The sequence below is a fragment of the Camellia sinensis genome, chromosome 2 (genome assembly GCF_055761805.1).
Source record: "Camellia sinensis isolate YWXY chromosome 2, ASM5576180v1, whole genome shotgun sequence".
Classification (NCBI taxonomy): Eukaryota; Viridiplantae; Streptophyta; class Magnoliopsida; order Ericales; family Theaceae; genus Camellia; species Camellia sinensis.
This window is the reverse complement of record NC_138962.1, coordinates 179,319,550-179,325,380: the sequence shown is the minus strand read 5'-3', so window position 1 is coordinate 179,325,380 and position 5,831 is coordinate 179,319,550.

Sequence of the window (5,831 nt, the reverse complement as noted above, 5' to 3'; positions counted from 1 at the left end):
AGGGGGTCGACACCTGTGATGTTTTTCCAGATTTTTTTTTGTCGGTTTGGGCCTACTTTTTGGGGGTTTTGACCAGATATTTTGGGTTGACTTTGGGGCTTATTTCTAACTTTACCTAGTGCTATAAATAGGCTCTCACTTAACCCTTTTCTTTATTTCTTCCTCTCTTTTCTCCCTCTAAACCGTGGGTCTCTCTTTTTCCCTCTCCAAAATCACTTTTTGCTCAAAGATCTTTAGAGCTACTCACTTGGAAGCATCTCCTTGCCTAGCTCCTTTGAGAAAGGTTGTAGATCTCATCAAGAGCTTCATCTTGATCCAAGTAGTTTGTGGTTTTGTCGCCGGTGGTTTTTGGGTTGTTTTCTCCTCTTCTCTCTTGAGGTAGGGATTTCTTGAGTTATATATACATGTTTTGCTATCTAAATGTTGATTTTAAAAGTGTTTTGAGGTTATTGTGTATAGTTTGATTTTTGCTCCAAATGTAAAGAGAGTTTTGAAAATAGGGGTTTAAATCTCAACCCTTTTGCTAACCCTAGAGAGTTTCCTCTTTATTTAACTCAAGGAATATGATTTGGGTGGGTTTCACCATGAAATGGGAAACGTGGGGTTTTTGATGAAAACCCTAGAAATTAGGGATTTTTGGAAAAATGTGGAAATGTTCATGGAACCTTCTTTTCTTTTGATAAAAAGATGAGTGAGCATTGATTTCATAATGTGCTTTGCAAAATATGGAAAGTTTTTGACATATTGAAATGGGTGTTTTGTTTTAAAAACTATTGTTGAATAAATGATGATATATAGTTGTGGAATGACAATTGTTGTGCACCATGGATAATGATTGTAGCTATGTATTAATGGCTCATGGTGATCTTGTAAAAGAACAGTGAAGAGGGGAAATGGAAATTGTGAATGTTGACATTATTGTGGAGACATTGAAAATGGAGAAATGTTATGAGATGTTATGTATTGCATCATGTTCTCATTTGATTTATTATCATTGTTACACATATTGAAATGAATTGGAAACGTTTACTTTGAAAAGATTATGTTGTAATGAGAACTGTGAAAATGTGTTATGGGGTAAATACGGTGGTAAGTCCGGATAAGGGGTGTAGATGAGTTTGATAAGTTGGCCTGAGTGTCCATGGTGAAAGACCAGAAAACCGCGTGAATAGGTGTCGAGCCTTCCTGTTAATACAGGTAAAAATTACAATTTGATAGTACTCGTAGAGTCTACTTGTAGACACCAGCCTAGGGATTACCAGTGTTGTATTTACCGGCCTTATTGATTAAAATTGGAAGTTTGGAAATTAATGAGATTGTATTACACTTTTGAGAACATAGTGATTTTCAAGAAGAGCATGAGATGAAGTTTTCTTTAAAAGTGCATTACATGGAATTGGCATTTGCATTTTACATTGAGAGTTAGCATAACTGTATATACTTTGTAAGAAATTCTCTACTGGGCTTTATGCTCACCCCTATGGGATTTGGTGCAGGTAAAGATGTGGTGACCTCGTCAAATTGAGAATGTGGTTGTGTTCTTGTGAAGATTAGATTACTCTTTATTTTGTTGTGACTTTTTTGTAAAGCCGAGGGCTATTTTTGTATGGGTCCAAAAGGCCATTTTTGTGTAACCAGGCTTGAGCCTTGGAAGATGTAAGCCCGCAAGGGCATTTTATTTTTTTTGGGACTTGATGCTTTACATGCTATGGATTCATGTATTTCTACATCCTTGAATGTATACATCGCATGTGGGACTTTTGTATAAGCCTTGGAATTTATGATGTAAAGGTTGAGGATTTGCAATGATTCTGTAGTGAATGTTGATTGATGGGTTATATCTGTGTTGGATTAGAGCTACCAGGTTTGAATACTTGGGGCTCACGGGAAGTGATTGTTATACCACAATGGGTTCATTTCGCATGGCTAGGAAAATGTTTTGTTTATTAGTAATTATGTGATAGCATGCTTATGTGCCTATGTGGGTATGGAATTGGACTTTTGGGATGTTATTTGTGCCTATTAGATTCCTTGATGTCTTATTAGAAGGGTACTTTATCACTACTTGTTTTACTAAGAATTCTTGGCTTCTCATGGGATGAATTTCATCATGAAAGGATAATTCGTATGTGTTTATGTGACTAAGTGCTTACGTGGAGTGAATTGAATTATTTGTGTGTTAGAACATATATGGTTGTTATAGTTTAATGCGCGAGGCGAGTTGCGGGCACATTTGGAGTTATGTGCTAAGTTGTTTATCTTGTTCCTTAATTAGGATGTCAGGAAGGGTTCGAACTCGTGGTGGTAGAGGACGGATGAGTAGTAGGGGTCCTAGTTCTTCTTCAATACTTGCATTAATAGATAGATTTGTGGTATTTTGATTATATAAATACAAAATCTCCATTTTTGAGCATATAGTGTTATATCATGGAATTTGGGGGTTTAGGGTTTGAAATGTTGGGGGTTCAATTATTGGGCTAATATGGTGGATTATGAACCTTAGGTGTGTAATCAAGGGAAAAATTAGAATTAAAAGTAATGGTGAGAGAAGTTTTAATTTTTCTTGAAAGTCTTGATTTTTCTTGAAAACCCTAGGTTGATTCATGATGATAATTAATGATTTTGCCCAAATTGAAAGTAAAATCATGAAATTGAAAGGTTGAATTGTATATATACAAGTTTAATTGGGCTTTGGATGTGTTTGAAAATTATGTTAAAAATTAGCGATTGAACCTTTGTTATGGATATTATAACTTATGCTATAATGTGAAATGAAGTATGGGGAAATGATTTATTAATGATATGGATGGCATGAGCCTTGGGGTGAAATGATGAAATAAAGGTTTAAGAGTTCACCTTGAATTATGTTGAATAGTGTTGATTATGTTGAACCGAATTGTGTTGGACTATGATGAATTGTGTTGAGATGAGTTGTGTTTGGTGTGTTGAGTTTGAGATGAGTTGTGTTGGGTGGTGTTGTGTTAGTATTCGCGGCAGGGAGTTAAAAGATGATACGGAATTTGTGATAAGATGATGAAGTAAAGATTTAAGAATCTTATTGTGTAATTAGAAAGTGATTTTATACCTCAAAATTTAAAGCCCAACTTTATATTTAACTCTAGTTATGAAGTTTTATTTTGGAAAATGAGGATACTTTAATCAACATTAAATTTATGAAATTAAGTCTATGTTGGGTTAAGATGAGTGTGAATAATGATAAATGAGAGATTGTGAAATATGACGATGTTATATGATGGAGTTGTATCAAAGAAAATTTAATGTTGGAGATTTAATTTATAACCGTGGGTAGTAATTGATAACCAATGTGTTTTAAAAATTGAATTTGAAGACTTGATGATAATATGGAAAAGTAAAGAAATGGTTTGAACCCAAGAATTGTGAACACTTTAAAGATGAATCCTTGTCTCTAGGGATGTGTCGTTATATTTTTGTGTGACAAAACAATGGATGATTTAATGGATAATGAAGAAGGTCGTGGAACATATTTGTACTTGTTATGTGAATGAAATTTTAATATATGGTGGAAGTATACGAAGGATACTGTAGGTGCCACGTGGATTGCGTTTACCGAGGGCTTCTTGGCCAAGTATTTCCCTCCTTCTGCTCAGGAAAGGTTGAGGGAACAGTTTGTTGAGTTATGCCAGGATGTTATTCCTTTGGCACGGTTTGAGATACGGTTCACTAGTTTGTCGAGGTTTGCTCCAGAGTTGGTGGCAACAAAGGAGCGCCCTTGTTATGAGTTTGACAGGCGGTTAGGTGATGATATCAAGGAGAAGGTAGTTGGATCTATGTGGAAGGATTATTTTGCTTTAGTGGAGGCCATGGTTAGCAGTTTTGGCCGGGTTAGAGAGGAGACCACTTCGGTAACTCCTACGGTTCATAAGCACTCTAGACCTAGTAAGAGGTGGAGGCGAGCGCACGCTCACTCCCAGACTCAGTCCTTGTCTTCGTCAAGAGTTTTAGACTCGTCAGTTGGGAGGCCTAGTGAGATTCAGGCTTCAAGTTGGTTGCAGAGTAGAGAGTCTCGTGTTTGTTTTGATTGTGGTCAGCTGGGCCATGTTAAACGTTTTTTCCCTTTGCGTGTGAATGCTTTAGGTGTTTTCAAAACCTAGTCGGGCTCAGTCTCTTCAATCCAGTCGAGGACGGTATCAGTACCAGACCCAAAAGGGCTAGACTTCGAGAGCTTCGCGAGGGTCGACTTTTCAACCAGCGTGGTAGTATCACCCTTGAGAGGGACTTTTGTTTTAGAGATCTATGTTATAAATTGTGAAGCCTTTGTTATTGATCAGCGTGCTATAGGGTGCTAAGGCACTGTGGTTATGTATTGTATGAGAATATGTATTGTTGTTTATTTACCCTCATATGTTGGGCACGTAATGAGTCTCGAGCTCTCTTTTATATATATATATATATATATGTGATGAAAAGTTGTTAAGAGTATTGATAATCCTAGTCTTATTGTGTATCAGATGTTGAATTTTGTGACGGTTATGTGATGGCTTTTGATTCTTAATTAGTTTGGAAATTGTTCGTGCAGAATGAGAAATCCGCGGAACTTTTGTGACCAGCATAGTGTCCTGATGAGGGCCAAAAATTTTAAAGTTTTATTGTGTTAAGATTAAGGAATGGGAGACCTTAGAGTCTTGTGAAGATTGGGGAAGTGATGTAGGAATGTCTACGGGAGTGTGAGATCCATATTTTAGCATAGTGAGGATGGCACCAGTGGGTGTTGTTTAGCGCATTGAGTTGTTAATTCATGAGTTCGTTGTGGTCCTATCGACCGTGAATAGGGTCAGCGTTGTGCCATGGTCGGTTATGAGTTGGAGATGTTATTAGATTTTGGGTAGAGTTTTGAGTGGGCAAAGAATTTCATGGTAGATGCTCGAAATGTTACTGGAGTGATAAATGGCTTATGTTCTTAGGTAACGAGTGTATCATTGGTAAGAATTGTTTGGTGTGATCGGGATCGCGTAATTGCCATTGACCAATTCGGCCTTGTGTTGAATATAAAAGTGTGTTGGCCTTCTAGGCGTGTGAGTAGAATTCCTATGGGAACAATAGTGGAGTAGTCTGTTTTGGGGAATCTGAGAAAACCCCAGGAGTATGTGGAACGGTGTTTGAAAACCTGTCTCTGGGCAAATGGAGCGGAAAATTCTGGGGTGATTAGTTAGTTGAACGGTATTAAAGCAGGTGACAAATAGTCACTTTAGAATGGTTTAGACGTGGGTTGTAAAGTTGAACCTTTGGAAATTTAGCACAGATTTAGTCAGGAAGAGGTGTAGTACCGTGGGTTATGCTTGGGACGTTGAGCCTTGCGTATGTGTGTGGCTATCGGTGTGCGCTTCTTTGTGCAAGTTTTTTTTTTTGAAACCTATGAGTTGGGGTAAAGTGTTAGCTTCTTGACGGGGAGCACTTGTAAGCCTTCGTGTATCGATGGTCTTTTTGGTTAGTGTTGTGTTGTGTTGGTGTGGAACTTTCGGAGTTTGGAAAAGTCATGCATGTGGTATTGTTTCTTTTAGCGCCGTGGTTATTTCTATTTATTGTTGTTATAGAAATGTAATTGTCACACTGTGAAATTCACTGTAAGTATGATGGACATGATTGGGTGATGGTGGGGATTCACCGGTTGTTTGTAGAGGAAATAAATTGAAGGGCGATTGTTAGTTTTTTTAAAATTTTCATGGCATTGCTATTTTCAAAAAAAAAAAAAAAAAAACCTTGGGGTGAGATTTTAAGGTTTGTTTTGGGAAAATAGTTACAAAATGAATTGGTTTTACTTGAAGTTTATGACATGAATCTTTTGTCGGAAA